Below are 15587 nucleotides of genomic sequence, written 5' to 3' on the forward strand. Positions count from 1 at the left end.
ATCATATAATGCCCCCCCTGTGCTGTGCCCCACACAAATAATGACCCCTGTGCTGTGTGCCCCACACATATAATTTATATGTGTGGCACAGCACAGGGGGCATTATGTGAGGGGCACAGCACAGGGGACATTATATGTGAAGGGCAAAGGACAGGGGGGCATTATAAGTGTGGGGCACAGAACAGGGGGCATTATATGATATAATGCCCCCCTGTCCTGTGCCCCACACATATAATGCCCCCTGTGCTGTGCCCCACACATATAATGCCCCTTGTGCTGTGCCCCACACATATAATATATATGTGTGGCACAGCACAGGGGGCATTATATGTGAGGGGAACAGCACAGGGGGCATTATATGTGAGGGGCACAGGACAGGGGGGCATTATATCATATAATGCCCCCCTGTGCTGTGCCCCACACATATAATATCCCCTGTGCTGTGTGCCCCACACATATAATTTATATGTGTGGCACAGCACAGGGGGCATTATGTGGGGCACAGCACAAGGGACATTATATGTGAAGGGCACAGGACAGGGGGCCCCCCTGTCATGTGCTTTTCACATATAATGCCCCCTATGCTTTGCCCTGCAGACCCTCATGAAATATTCCCTTTTCTCTGACCCCCCCTCCTATCAATGGCGCATATCCCTAATCCCTGAGCATACCTTTACTTCCAGTATGCAGGCCGCGGGGACGGGTCCTCCAGGCGCCGGCGCGATGATGTGACGTCATCGCGCCGGCCTTTAGTGGATCTCGTCCCCGCAGCTCACACGCTGTGTACGCACAGCGTGTGTGTAAGGTTAGTGAATGGTGGAGCCGGAGCTTACAGCTTCGGCTCCACCATGCTAGGGAGCGGGGGGGGGGGGGGGGCGCAGCAATCTCGGGGGGGGGGGGGGGGGCAATTGCCCTGTTGCCCCCCCCCCCGCCCCCCCTCCGGATCCGCAACTGTGTGGTGAACTATATGTAAACTTTGTAACTATATGTAAACTATTTGTCACTGGAAAAGGCAAAGGTTCCTTAGGTAACAGGTCAACCTATTGTTTTCCCCAATGCCAGAGGTTTCTGCATGCTACCATACACATGAATCCGCTCCAGGCCCAACTTGGAGCATGGGCGGAGCTTAGTGACATCACTGCAACAGGACCCAGCAGAGAACAGCAGCGGTGATGTTACTACGCCCATGCTTCAAGTCAGGCTCGGAGCGGAAGGTACGGAAGAAGATAGCCAGAGAATCACACCACAGAATGGGAGCAGAGAAGTATCATTGTCATCAGTGTCACCTGCACTACCTTTCTGTACCGACAAGTGAGTGCAGGGGACACTGATGACAGATTTCCTTTAAGAGAATATTTTACATTTTTCCCTCCCCTTCTGGTTGAATAGATAACATGGTAAGGCAAGGCTCATATATTTTTTTTTAAACACAATAGTTTTATTTATTTCCTCTCAAACTGATCTAAAGTGATTGAAAGACTGATAATAAACTGACATCAGTTTATTTATGTATTTTTTTTATTTCATCTCAAATATACATATATATTATGGACAGAACCTTAAAAAACTGGGCTTTGCATCAGTTTCAGATTTGCATCAGTTTCATTCCCTCCAAACCTACTAAACCTGATTTTTTCATTTTGGGTAGATTATAGTTTCCAGGCTATTTACTGTCATCTGTGTAGGTGACACAACTTAAATGATGAAGACTAGCACCATCTTGTGGCAGTTCTGCAGAATACACTTTATGAAGAGTTTCACCTTCATTTTTGTAGTACAGGGTGGGCCATTTATATGGATACACCTTAATAAAATGGGAATGGTTGGTGATATTAACGTTCTCTTTGTGGCATATTAGTATATGTGAGGGGGGAAACTTTTCAAGATGGGTGGTGACCACGGCGGCCATTTTTAATTCAACTTTTGTTTTTTCAATAGGAAGAGGGTTATGTGACACATCAAACTGATTGGGAATTTCACAAGAAAAACAATGATGTGCTTGATTTAACGTAACTTTATTCTTTCATGAGTTATTTATAAGTTTCTGACCACGTATAAAATGTGTTCAATGTGCTGCCCATTGTGTTGGATTGTCAATGCAACCCTCTTCTCCCACTCTTCACACACTGATCGCAACACTGCAGTAGAAATGCTAGCACAGGCTTCCAGTATCCATAGTTTCAGGTGCTGCACATCTCGTATCCTCACAGCATAGACAATTGCCTTCAGATGACCCCAAAGATAAAAGTCTAAGGGGATCAGATTGGGAGACCTTGGGGGCCATTCAACTGGCCCATGACGACCAATCCACTTTCCAGGAAACTGTTCATCTAGGAATGCTCGGACCTGACACCCATAATGTGGTGGTGCACCATCTTGCTGGCAAAACTCAGGGAACGTGCCAGCTTCAGTGCATAAAGAGGGAAACACATCATCATGTAGCAATTTCGCATATCCAGTGGCCTTGAGGTTTACATTGATGAAGAATGGCCCCACTATCTTTGTACCCCATATACCACACCATACCATCAATTTTTGTGTTCCAACAGACTTAAAGGGATCTATCCAATGTGGGTTAGTGTCAGACCAATAGCGGTGGTTTTGTTTGTTAACTTCACCATTCACATAAAAGCTTGCCTCATCCCTGAACAAAATCTTCTGCGTAAACTGAGGGTCCTGTTCCAATTTTAGTTTTGCCCATTCTGCAGCACCTGAAACTAGTGTTGCTCGCGAATATTCGCAATTCGAATATTATTCGCGAATATCGCATATTCGCGAATTCGCGAATTTCGCGAATATAGCGCTATATATTCGTAATTACGAATATTCGTTTTTTTTTTTTTTTTTTTTCTTCACAGTACACATCACAGTGATCATCCCTCTCTGCTTCCAGCTTGTGTGGTGTAAAGAAGGCTGTAATACTACTGTGTGAGACTGGCGCGCGAAAATTCGCATATACGAAAATTCGCATATGCTAATTTTCGCATATGCGAATTTCCACATATGATAATTTTCGCATGCGCGTATTTTCGCATACGCGAAAATAAAACGAGAATATAACGAATATGCGAATATTCGCGAATATATGACGAATATTCGTCCATATATTCGCGAATATTCGCGAATTCGAATATGGCCTATGCCGCTCAACACTACCTGAAACTACGGATACTGGAAGCCTGTGCTAGCATTTCTTCTGCGGTGTTGCTATCAGTGTGTGAAGAGTGGGAGAAGAGGGTTGCATTGACAATCCAACCCAATGGGCAGCACATTGAACACATTTTATAAGTGGTCAGAAACTTGTAAATAACTCATGAAAGAATAAAGTTACATTAAGACCAAGTGGATCATTGTTTTTCTTGTGAAATTCCCAATATGTTTGATGTGTCACATGACCCTCTTCCTATTGAAAAAACAAAAGTTGGATTAAAAATGTCCGCCATGGTCACCACCCATCTTGAAAAGTTTCCCCCCTCACATATACTAATGTTCCACAAACAGGAAGTTAATATCACCAACCATTCCCATTTTATTAAGTTGTAATCATCCATATAAATTGCCCACCCTGTAGAAACAACGGCTTAACATTATTAGCAACTACCCATGTGATCCACGAAAGATGTGTAATTTGTTAGCGTAGGAATAAGTTCATCTTACAATGTGGTGATATCCCACATAAATGGTCACCCTGAATATACATGCACAAAAGCAGGAAAAGACAAGTTAATGTATATGACAATATATATATAAATAAATATATATATATATATATATATGCGTGTGTGTGTGTGTGCTTGGGACTCTCCACCTGGGCTCGGCACAAGCCATCAATTCCCTGAAAGCTGTAGAGTCCACCAGTTGGAAAGGGAGGGACTGCAACACCAGCAACTTGGACAGGAGCACATTCAACTTCTGCGCCATTGGATGAGTGGGCGTATATTGTAAAAGCGGAAGAAGCAGGAGCGCCAGAAGGAGGGTTTGACACAATGCTCCCTTCGGCTGAGGTGGTGGAGCCTTGGCTGGATGACGGAGGGAGCGGATGGCTACTGGGTGATGTGGCAGGCTGGACCACTACATCGGAGCCACGGTTATCCCAGGCCGCTTTATGGTGGCGAATCATGTGTTGACGCAGGGCTGTGGTGCCGAGATTGGGACCCTGGCCACGCGTTCACTTTCTGCCGACAGATTTTGCATGTGGCTACACTAAGGTCCTCCAGATTCTTTATGAAGAACAACCACACCGCAGAGTAGCTGATTTTCCCACCCCCAGTCCGCACTATTCGACTTCTATTGGCGCCGTCTCCAGGAACCCCTGTTCCACTACCTCCCAGAATGGTAGCTTGCCGCGAAGCAGGTGGTCTTCCCTGGCACGTTTGGCTCCTGAATTTCCACTACAGCCACCACCACGCTGATTGCCAACCGTGCTACCGCCTTGCTGCCTCATAGAGCAAATCTCTTCTCCTGATGATGATGATGATGATGATGATGATGATGATGAAGCCCCGGCTTCTGCGCCCGGCTCCCAATTGCAATTGGCTTCATCATCCTCAAAAGATGTGTGCACGTCACTGATGTCCTCCTCAGGTTCCACAACAGTGTCTGCTTCAAGACCCTGAACAATTGCAACACCGCCTCCCACGTCACTCTCCGCATCACTACTTGGCCGCTTTGCGGAGCAAGCGACGCATGTCTCCTCACATTCTTGGCTGCCCATTAGCTGCTGACTGTCCTCTATTACATCATCCTCACTAAAAAGTGGAGCTGAACGCAAAGCATGAGATACTTCTTTGGGAGAGGGAACAGAATAGGACAAAGGCAATGGGATTACGGGGACTGCTCCCGGGCCATGCCAACTGAGGGTTGTGTCTGAGGAACCCACCGACTCATGACTGGGATTGTCAGATGTCGCTTGTGATGATGGGGATGAGTGTGCAGACCAATTGACGAGGAGAGATGGGTCGACGACACGACCGCTGGGTGTTAACGGGAGCTCAGGCCTATTGCTGCGACTCCTGCTGCTACTCGCCCCCAAGTCTGCTGCCAACTCTGCCTGATGTATGTAGGCCTCTGCCCCTTCTCTGTGCACGTCCTGGCACTTCCCTGCCTGACATACTTAGTGCGTTTATGAGGGTATAGAACAGCAGCAGGCGATTACTTACGGCTGTCCTTTCACAGTATGTAGGCCCTAGACAGAATAACAGTTACTAAATAGTACACTCCTATGTTGTATGTATGCCCTTTGCAATGATGAGCGCACTGGTATGCGTATTTCTACGCAGAAAAAAAGGTGTTTTTTTTGTTTAATACACCAGCAGGTGTATACTAATGTGTGAAATAGCACTGAATTTAGCACAGAGACAGAAAAACAGGTAGTAAATAGTACACTCCTTTGTTGTATGTATGCACTTTGCAATGATGAGCGCACTGTTAAGCGTATTTATAAGCAGAAAAAACTTTTTTTTTTTCATACACCAGCAGGTGTATAACGTGTGGTATAACACTGAATTTAGCACAGAGACAGAAAAAAAGGTAGTATATAGTACACTATTTGGTTGTATGTACACCCTTTGCAATGATGAGGGCACTGTTAAGCGTATTTATATGCAGAAAAAACTTTTTTTTTCTTTCATACACCAGCAGGTATATAACGTGTGGTATAACACTGAATTTAGCACAGAGACAGGAAAAAAAGGTAGTATATGGTTCACTATTTGGTTGTATGTAGGCCCTATGCAATGATGAGCGCACTGTTAAGCATATTTACCGTATTTATCGGGGTATACCACGCACCGGCCTATAACACGCACCCTCATTTTACCAAGGATATTTGGGTAAAAAAAGTTTTTTACCCAAATATCCATGGTAAAATGAGGGTGCGTGTGTGCGCGTGTTTACCCCGATACACCCCCAGGAAAGGCAGGGGGAGAGAGGCCGTCGCTGCCCGCTTCTCTCCCCCTGCCTTTCCTGGGGTCTAGAGCCCTGCTGCCGGCCCTTCTCTCCCCCTAGCTATCGGCGCCGCTGCCCGTTCTGTCCCCCTGACTATCGGTGCCGGCGCCCCATTGCCGGCGCCGATAGCCAGGGGGAGAGAAGCGGCGCCGACAGCCAGGGGGAGAGAAGAGGCAGCGGCACCCATTGCCAGCGCCGCTGCCCCGTTGCCTCCCCCATCCCCGGTGGCATAATCACCTGTTGCCGGGGTCAGTTCCGCGCTGCTGCAGGCCTCCGGTGTGCGTCCCCTGCGTCGTTGCTATACGCTGCACGGCGCGGCGCACTGACGTCATGCACCGCGCCGTGCAGCGCATAGCAACGACGCAGGGGACGCATGCCGGAGGCCTGCAGCAGCGCGGACCCGACCCCGGCAACAGGTGATTATGCCACCGGGGATGGGGGGAGGCAACGGGGCAGCGGCGCCGGCAATGGGTGGCGCTGCCCCTTCTCTCCCCCTGGCTGTCGGCGCCGCTTCTCTCCCCCTGGCTATTGGCGTCGGCAATGGGGTGCCGGCACCGATAGTCAGGGGGACAGAACGGGCAGCGGCGCCGATAGCCAGTGGGAGAGAAGGGCCGGGAGCAGGGCTCTAGACCCCAGGAAAGGCAGGGGGAGAGAAGCGGCCAGCGACGGCCTCTCTCCCCCTGCCTTTCCTGGGGGTGTATCGGCGTATAACACGCACCTAGACTTTAGGCAAAAAATTATAGCCTAAAAAGTGCGTGTTATACGCCGATAAATACGGTATATGCAGAAAAAACTTTTTTTTTTCTTTAATACACCAGCAGGTATATAACGTGTGGTATAACACTGAATTTAGCACAGCGACAGAAAAAAAGGTGGTATATAGTACCCTATTTGGTTATGTGTAGGCCCTTTGCAATGATAAGGCCACTGTTAAGCGTATTTCTACGCAGGAAAACCTTTTTTTTTTCTTTCATACACCAGCAGGTGTATAACGTGTGGTATAACACTGAATTTAGCACAGAGACAGAAAAAAAGGTAGTATATAGTACACTACTTGGTTGTATGTAGGCCCTTTGCAATGATAAGGACACTGTTAAGCGTATTTCTACGCAGGAAAAACTTTTTTTTTTTTTCATACACCGGCAGGTGTATAACGTGTGGTATAACACTGAATTTAGCACAGAGACAGAAAAAAAGGTAGTATATAGTACACTACTTGGTTGTATGTAGGCCCTTTGCAATGATAAGGACACTGTTAAGCGTATTTCTACGCAGGAAAAACTTTTTTTTTTTTTCATACACCGGCAGGTGTATAACGTGTGGTATAACACTGAATTTAGCACAGAGACAGAGTAACAGGTGAAAAATGGTAAAAAGGCACAAAAGTCCACACTAATATGACTTATTTCTGAACAGCAGTAGTACCCAACTGGGCAGCACCACAGAATTTTTTTTTTTTACAGGGATTAAACCCACAATTGTGAGAATCAGATTTGTGGAGCAACAGAAAAAACTCAATTGGGCTGAAAAAAGAGGAGATTAAATGCTCCATACAGGTAAAACAGCTGTGAGATCTATGACGCAGGTGACTGCTATGCAGCACCTCTATGCCTGCTATATTGAGTAACGAGAATACTAGGTTTTGTTAGAATTGTTCTCGGTCAGAACAGCAGAAACACTGTGCCCTGTGTCTTTCCCTAATGCTGATGTGACCGCTACTCGTAGCGGTCGGATGCTGTAGAATGCCGTTGTATGCGATCAGCACACAGACGTGCAGTCACTTCCTTTCCCTATCTCGTGCATAGAAGAAATGACCAGAGGGAAGATGGCCGCCAATTATATAGGGCTGTGACATCACGGGTCAGTGAACACTGATACGCTGCATTTCACATGTGATTCAGGGTCAGCCCGCCTACCTTGATTCTCGTGCCTTGCCCCATGTACTGACATGTGCAGCCGCCATCTTAGGTCTAAAACAGCCTAGAACGCAGGAAAATGGAGTTTATTAAATCGATTTGTGCGATCGAATCGCGGCGAAGTTCGTTTTTGATCAGAATCGGATTTTTCCTGAAATTCGTAATGAATTCGGGTTCGTCAGTTTCGATTCGCTCATCTCTAGCTGCCACCCTCAATATGGCCGTTCTCATGAGCTGTTTCCATGGTAGTTTTTTTGTAATGGCAGCATCAATGCTTCCAAAGGTGTTTTATTTCATGTTTGGTGATATTTACCTCCTCCTACTGTAAAATAACTGAGTATACTTTTTCTTGATGAGTCCTCTTTTCATTCTTCAGCTGTGGTGCATGGTTTCTTAAAGCCAACTGTTAAAGGGTTCTCACAATCCTGTCCTGTCTAGCAAACTTTTTAGCTTGTATGATCACTCTTAGTTGTGATCAAAGTGAATTACCACGAGAATACATTCACACACTCTGATGTCTGTGACGTGAAAACATGTGTAAGGCTTTATTGCTTGAATCTATAGATACTTAATAGAATACTTGTTTTTTTTATCTAGTCCTCCAAAACACACCATATCCCTGTCTGTTCTCATTCACTTAGGGCAATGTTAGATGTTGAAAATAAAATGATTTAAGTCATAAAGCTCATTTGGTGTAATGAAATAATCCTATTATATTTACTGGCTAATCCATAGCATTAGTTGAGATGCAGTCTGTATACAGTACAGGGATAGAAGTCATGGAGATTAATGGCTCAGTGACAGGCACAGTTTTTCTGAGCCACTAAACAGTAGTTTATCCAGGGTAAATGTGTGGTGTGCGGCACTTGAACATTGGGTGTAGGATACAGTTTGTGATGCCAGGGCAGTGTTCACCTTCATGGTCAGAGGATGAGATAGCTTCTCCTGGGCCAAGATCGGGGACAAGGATGACACTGATGCAAGGTTATGGATAACTATCTTTACTGTGGCAGGAGTTATCAAATCCTTGACAGTACAAACTTTAGTGTAGATGGATGTGCAGAGTGTAAACCGGGAAGCCTGTCACCTTGCTGAGAATGGTAGTAGGGGAAACTGCAGATTAGTGATTATAACTGCCCACGTTGAATATAGACACTTTATGCTGACTGACTGAAGACTACTTATCGTCAGGCTTTGACTTTCAGCTGTGTGCTGGGGTTTTTCTGAGATTGGCATGGCTGCCGACTTTTCCTTCTGGTCTCCTCACTCTGTTCCTCAGCTCTTCAACTCTGAGACTCCTCTCACATTCCAACTCTCTCCTCGACTGCAACTCCTAACTGGAACTGAACACTCTCTGACCAGCTCCTCCCCCTACACTGCATAAAGGCCAATGTTGGAGGGCTCCCATAATAATCCCATAAGGGTACAGTACATCATTTAAGAATAATATCACATAGGAATATAACACAGTATAGTAAATTAGACCATGGAGCCATGGGCCCAACATAGAGACAAGAGGGATGCCCGAGGCAATCTTTATCCCACAGGACAGACTTTGGTGCTGGGACACGACAAATGCACATTCTACATGGACAGGGATCATAGAGATCCATGACATCACTGAGATGTTGTGGGTTACCAGTTATAACTTACTAGGTACAACATCTATAAGTCTAGGTGAGACGTTTGCCTTAGGTAGTGGTGCAGGCTGGTTTTAAGTATTATTACCTACACCTAATATTGTATAGGTCTGTATAAAAATCTAGACAAAAATAGCATAGCATGTCAAATTATTTTGTCTTGTAAAATGCTGGTCACCAAGACGCCATTATAGCCATTATTTGTCATGCTACTGAGACAGAACAACAGAAATTGTAGCAGAGATGTGAACAAACCCTAAGCTGATGCATGAAATGTCTGTATTCCATGGTGTTCAGCACTGGACAGCTGCTGGGTATATTCTTTAATATCAAAGGGCACTGTTAATGAACATTCATTTTAGTAGATTTACTTTAGATAGTTATTTTTTTACCAATCACAGATCAAAACTGTCAGGAAGTCCTGCAGTATTAACAGGGCTGTGAAAAATGTATAATTATGAATAAAGTTTTTATACACATATAAATAAAAAAAATTAGAAATATTCCAGTTTTTACACTTTCCACTAGAGAAGACAGAATAGGCTGACATTTCCTGGTCTCGGCAGCTTTGCAGAGTCATTATTAGAGGGCCGGGCGTTTAATGACAGGTAACAGCTCGGTTGTATTCCTGAAGGCCTAGATAAACACAGATAAGGCATCTCTCTGCCACTCCTTGATCTCTGAGGAGAAGACTTGTTATCTTTCACTTCCTGGGGACAATATTAAAGCAAACCTGTCATCAGTTTCATGCTGCCTGAACTACAAGCGCACAAAAGAGAAGTCACCGAAATAAACACTAATACTTAACTTTTAATAATTTGCGCTAAAAATCTGGGGACTGCAACCCCGAGGCCAAAAAAACCATCATAATAAAAGAGGAGATATCTTACTATGAAGTGACAATAGGGACCCAATAAGGGTCAGAGTCAGCTCATAGATGATAATATTTTTACAAAATATATTGATGTCCCTGTCAACAGCCACAATCGGTCAATAATTAGAGTATAAACCACAATTCCTAAAATAAAGGAGGGGATATAGGTGGGGGTAGATGGGGGAAAGGACCTAGGAAGGTAATAGGCCGATGGAGATGATAGGCCGCTACCTATCACTTTCCCTGTAAATCCCCTACTCTATACCTAATCCTAGGCGGAGTAGACGCCCTGATAAGGGCGGCCCCGCACCGGAACCTAGCCTGTTAAGTCACCTAGATGCCCTACAATATGAACAATTAGGAAAAAACTCTCTGTCTCACTGGGGTGCCCTGCATAGCTAGAGGGACAGGGATAGATGCCCCTATCTAGATATATTACCAGGCTGATGATGTGAGACTTCACCCTTGGGTGAAAAAGATAGATTAGTTCTATCAATCTTATAACAGACTAGGTACAGTGTTGGAAATTGTGATCTCCATAAAATGTTGGATGCCCTGATGAATAAATATCTATATCTCCAACTGAGACCCTGTCTGACCAAAAATCACACTCCTGCCTTCTCATGGGAGGAATCAAATTATGATACTGGAGAAATAGTGTGAACAATGCAGAAAAATATTGTATATTAACAAGGTGTTACTGGCAGTCAAGATCAAAACAGAGGGCTACACATAATTGTAGAGTGTTCCTACCAGTCATGACCATTGTAAAATGAACAGCCAAAGTACCGTCACATCACCTATATAGTAACCTGTAATATTACAAACTGGCAGGTACAGTCTGGGCCAATTATAGATAAAGCAACTTAAAAGCCCAGATACCCAAACAGGGGTATGGAAATTTTATAAAAAACTACTTGTCCACGGGACTAAAATGGAGCAAAATCTACTTGTCCCTTATGACGATCCACTTGTCCGGCCAATTTTCGCTTTTACACTCTGATTTTTTCCTCCTTGCCCTATAATAGCCATAACTACCTACTATAATGATACCTTTTCACTTTTCAATAACGTATTCTCTGAAACAAAAAATATATATATTTAGGGAAGTAAAATTGAAATAGTAAAAGATAATTTAGCAGATTTGGTGGTTTTTCTTTTCTGCGCCATTTACCTTGTGGTTGAGGTAACATGTTAGTTTTATACTTTAGGCGCCTGATTACAGTAATACCAGATTTGTATCGTTTACGTCAGGTTTTACTAATTCTGAACTTTTTCTAATTTTTTTAATTGCCATTTTTTAACCCCTGTAGCTTTATTTTTTTTCCGCATACCAGGCTGTATGAGGGCTCATTTTTTGCGCCATAATCTGTTTTTTGTATCGGTACCATCTTGGCATTGATCTGACTTTTTAATCGCTTTTTAACTTTTTTTTCTGGGATATTATAAAAATTGCAAATCTGTGGTTTGGTATTTTTTTACATTTACCGTACGGGATACATAATGTAATATTTTCATAGGTTGTACAATTACGCACGAAGCAATACCAAATATGTTTATTTTTATTGTGTTTACATGTTTTTATACAGGAAAAGGGGGTGATTTGAACTTTTAACATGGAAGGGGTTAATGCAGCGGTATACTTTAGGCGCCTGATTACAGTAATACCAGATTTGTATCGTTTACGTCAGGTTTTACTAATTCTGAACTTTTTCAAATTTTTTTAATTGCCATTTTTTAATCCCTGTAGCTTTATTTTTTTTCCGCATACCAGGCTGTATGAGGGCTCATTTTTTGCGCCATAATCTGTTTTTTGTATCGGTACCATCTTGGCATTGATCTGACTTTTTAATCGCTTTTTAACTTTTTTTTCTGGGATATTATAAAAATTGCAAATCTGTGGTTTGGTATTTTTATTACATTTACCGTACGAGATACATAATGTTATATTTTAATAGGTTGTACAATTACGCATGAAGCGATACCAAATATGTTTATTTTTATTATGTTTGCATGTTTTTATATAGGAAAAGGGGGTGATTTGAACTTTTAACATGGAAGGGGTTAATGCAGCGGTCTTCAAACTGTGGCCCTCCAGATGTTGCAAAACTACAACTCCCAGCATGTTCGGACAGCCAACGGCTGTCCTGGCATGCTGGGAATTGTAGTTTTGTAACATCTGGAGGGGCACCGTTTGAAGACCACTGGGTTAATGTGTCTTTCAAACTTTTATTAAAACTTTTTTCTTTCTTTTACACTTTATTAGACTTATGAGGAATCATTAGATTCCTCAGACAGATGAATAGATTCTATTGAACTCATTGATCTGTGAGATCTGTGATCCATTGATAGAGCCTGGTCCAGCCAGGATCTATCAATGACAGAGCCGGGACAGGAAGAAGCAGAGGTAAGTCCTCCGGCTACCTCCATAGTGGATCGCCCCCCTGCGATCGCGTTGTGGGGGGGGGGGGGGATCCACCCCACTAGCCCACCAGGAAGCATTCACATGTCCCTTTAGACCAGTGGTTCTCAACCTTTTCGGCGACCGTACCCCCAAGGCCTGAAAGTATGTCCACGGGTACCCCCTCACGCGGAACTTGCGAGCGAGGGGTACCCGCAGACAAAAGGCGTGTTCTTACCTTTATACTAATGCATCCCATCTCCATCTTAATCCCCCTGTGCTATTATTCCCCCTCCGTCTTACTCCCCCTGTCCCACAATTCCCACCTCCCTCTGATTCCCTTTTACCATTATTCCCCCTCCTCCATCTTTATCCCCTTGTGCCATTATTATCCAATATGGAACAAGGGGATTAAGATGGAGGAGGGGGAATAATGATACAGGGGGATTAATATGGAGGGGGGGGGGGTTTGATAATTCCCCCCTCCCTCTGATCCCCTTTTGCCATATCGGATAATAATAGCACAAGGGGATTAAGATGGAGGGGGGGGGATAATCAACCCCCCCCCCTCCTCCATATTAATCCCCTTGTGTCATTATTCCCCCCTCCCTCTGATCCCCTTTTGTCATTTTCCCCCCTCCATATTAATCCCCTTGTGCCATTATTATCGGATATGGCAAAAGGGGGATCAGAGGAAGGGGGGGAATGGTGCAAGGGGATTAAGATGGAAGGGGAGAGGGGAGTAATAAAGCACAAGACATAAAATTTCAATGCCTTGTGCTTTATTACCCCCCCCCCCCTCCGCCATTATCCCTCTCCCCCTCCATCCTAATGCCTTGTGCTCCATCCCATACAGTCCAGCCCCCCCCCCCCTCTTTACCATACAGCTGTTTACATGGCGTCCTGTGGTCCCGTTGCCTGCTGCTTCACGGGATGTTCCACAGGGCCGCACTGACGTGTGACGTCCCCCTGCGCTGTGCGGCAACTCCGCGCAACGTCAGGGGAGGCCACACGTCTCCCTGGCAACCACGCAGCTCACTTACAGTAGCCCCGGCCGCATCTCTGGCCGCATCTCTGGCCGCGCTACTGTACAGTGAGCTGCCGCGGCTATGCGCTGACAAATACTGGCCAATGCATGGCCGGTATTTGTCAGCGTTTTCGCGTACCCCAGGTTGAGAACCCAGGCTTTAGACGCCGCTGTCAGCTTTGACAGCGGTGATCTATAGGGTTAATAGCCAGCCGCGGCGATCACTGCATGCTGGCTATTAGCGGCGGCCCCCGGCTACTGAGAACAGCCGGGGGCTGCAGAGTATGGAGCGGGCAGGAATCCCGAGCCCGCTCCATACATACTGCAGAGCGCCGCATACAGTCTCCCCGTGCAGACGCCTCCTCCCCACAGCTCTCCGAAGCTACAGCTGGGGGGAGTGAAGGCAGAGGACGCAGGTCTGCACGGGGAGAAGTAAGCCACGCCCCTCATCTCCCCCCGCACGTCTGCAGAGCAGGGGAGAGAAGACACATACACAGCTTCTCATCTCCCCTGCTATGCTTCCGAGGACACAGGCTGCAGAGTATGGGGCGGGCAGGAGTCGGGATCCCGCTCCATACAGACTGCAGATCCGCCGCACTTGTCAGGTCCGGCCCTGCTTGCCCGAAGCCGGGCTAAGGACCGAACAAATTCACCTGCCCGGCGCCCAAAACTGCTAGTCCCGGGCGTCGGGCGATAGAAATTCCACATCCCTGCCCAAATCACATAGGTCTCGAAAAACAGGAGATAGAGTCCAAAAACAAACCTAAAATATAGGTGTAAATATATGGAGAATCACAATTAAATATAAATGTAGGTCAAGGTTGTACTTATACGATGTGGATGTTGATTAGGGATGTCCCAACGCGTTTCACGCCCCCCCGTTCATCAGGGGACAATTGGGGGCTATATGCATAGTCAGAGATGATGGCCGATGGAGGAGCAGTATAGATGGTAACTGCAAAAGGACCATGTCCCTTACCGGGCAGTTCCCGGTTTTTATCTTCAAAGGAGACACCTCCCTCCTAAAAGTACAGCCAATCCTGCATAGACCCGAGCATATGATAAGCAGGTATTGGATAAATATATCTAGTAAACTTCCTACCTGTTTATCCGGAACTGGCGTCAGACGCCATATACACGCGGCCTCCGGGTCAGACAGTCATTCCGTGTCGGTCACGTGATCCGTATGACGCATACATCACATGACCGCTGTATAGCCTCGTTCCGGATTACAAGTCTGAAGCGTCCTTAGTGACGCACCAGAGCGACTGGTATAGACAGAGGTAGGGATGTAAGAAAAAATCGATTCTCGCGATAATCGCGATTTTTCATTTGCCGATACAGAATCGATTCAAAATATTTTTGAATCGATTCTTTTAGGGATGTGGAATTTTTATCTGCGGACGCCCGGAACAGCATGTCCTGTCCTGGGCATCAGGAGATAAAAGTTCCACATTTGTGGAGCCGGGCAGGCCGGATCTGACACGGCTATGGAGCGGGCTCCGACTCGTGCCCACTCCCTACTATGCGACCCCCGGCTGATTTCAGTAGCCGGGGGCCGCCGCTAATAGCCAGCATGCGGCAATCGCCGCGGCTGGCTATTAAAGGAGTATCCGGTGCGCACTTTTCTCATTTTATCCTATCCAGGCTGCAAAATAAAACGCACTTTATCTTACCTGCCAACGAGCCCCCGGAGCTCCGGTACAGGTGTTCGGTCCCCGGGCTGTATTCTTCTTACTTCCTGTTAGTCCGGCACGTCACATGGAGCTTCAGCCTATCACCG

At 45.7% G+C, this 15587-nt stretch overlaps 1 protein-coding gene across 1 annotated transcript in view; it reads left to right on the top strand.

Annotated features, from left to right (window-relative positions):
* The first annotated feature begins 10045 nt into the window (after positions 1 to 10045).
* Positions 10046 to 15587, top strand: part of LOC130268744 (transducin-like enhancer protein 1) — a 124122-nt gene continuing 118580 nt past the window's right edge. The window contains exon 1 of the mRNA XM_056518055.1: positions 10046 to 10110. The gene's annotated coding sequence lies outside the window, so the exon portion shown is untranslated. The remainder of the gene's footprint in view (positions 10111 to 15587) is intronic.

The sequence above is a fragment of the Hyla sarda genome, chromosome 1 (assembly GCF_029499605.1).
Source record: "Hyla sarda isolate aHylSar1 chromosome 1, aHylSar1.hap1, whole genome shotgun sequence".
NCBI classification, from domain to species: domain Eukaryota; kingdom Metazoa; phylum Chordata; class Amphibia; order Anura; family Hylidae; genus Hyla; species Hyla sarda.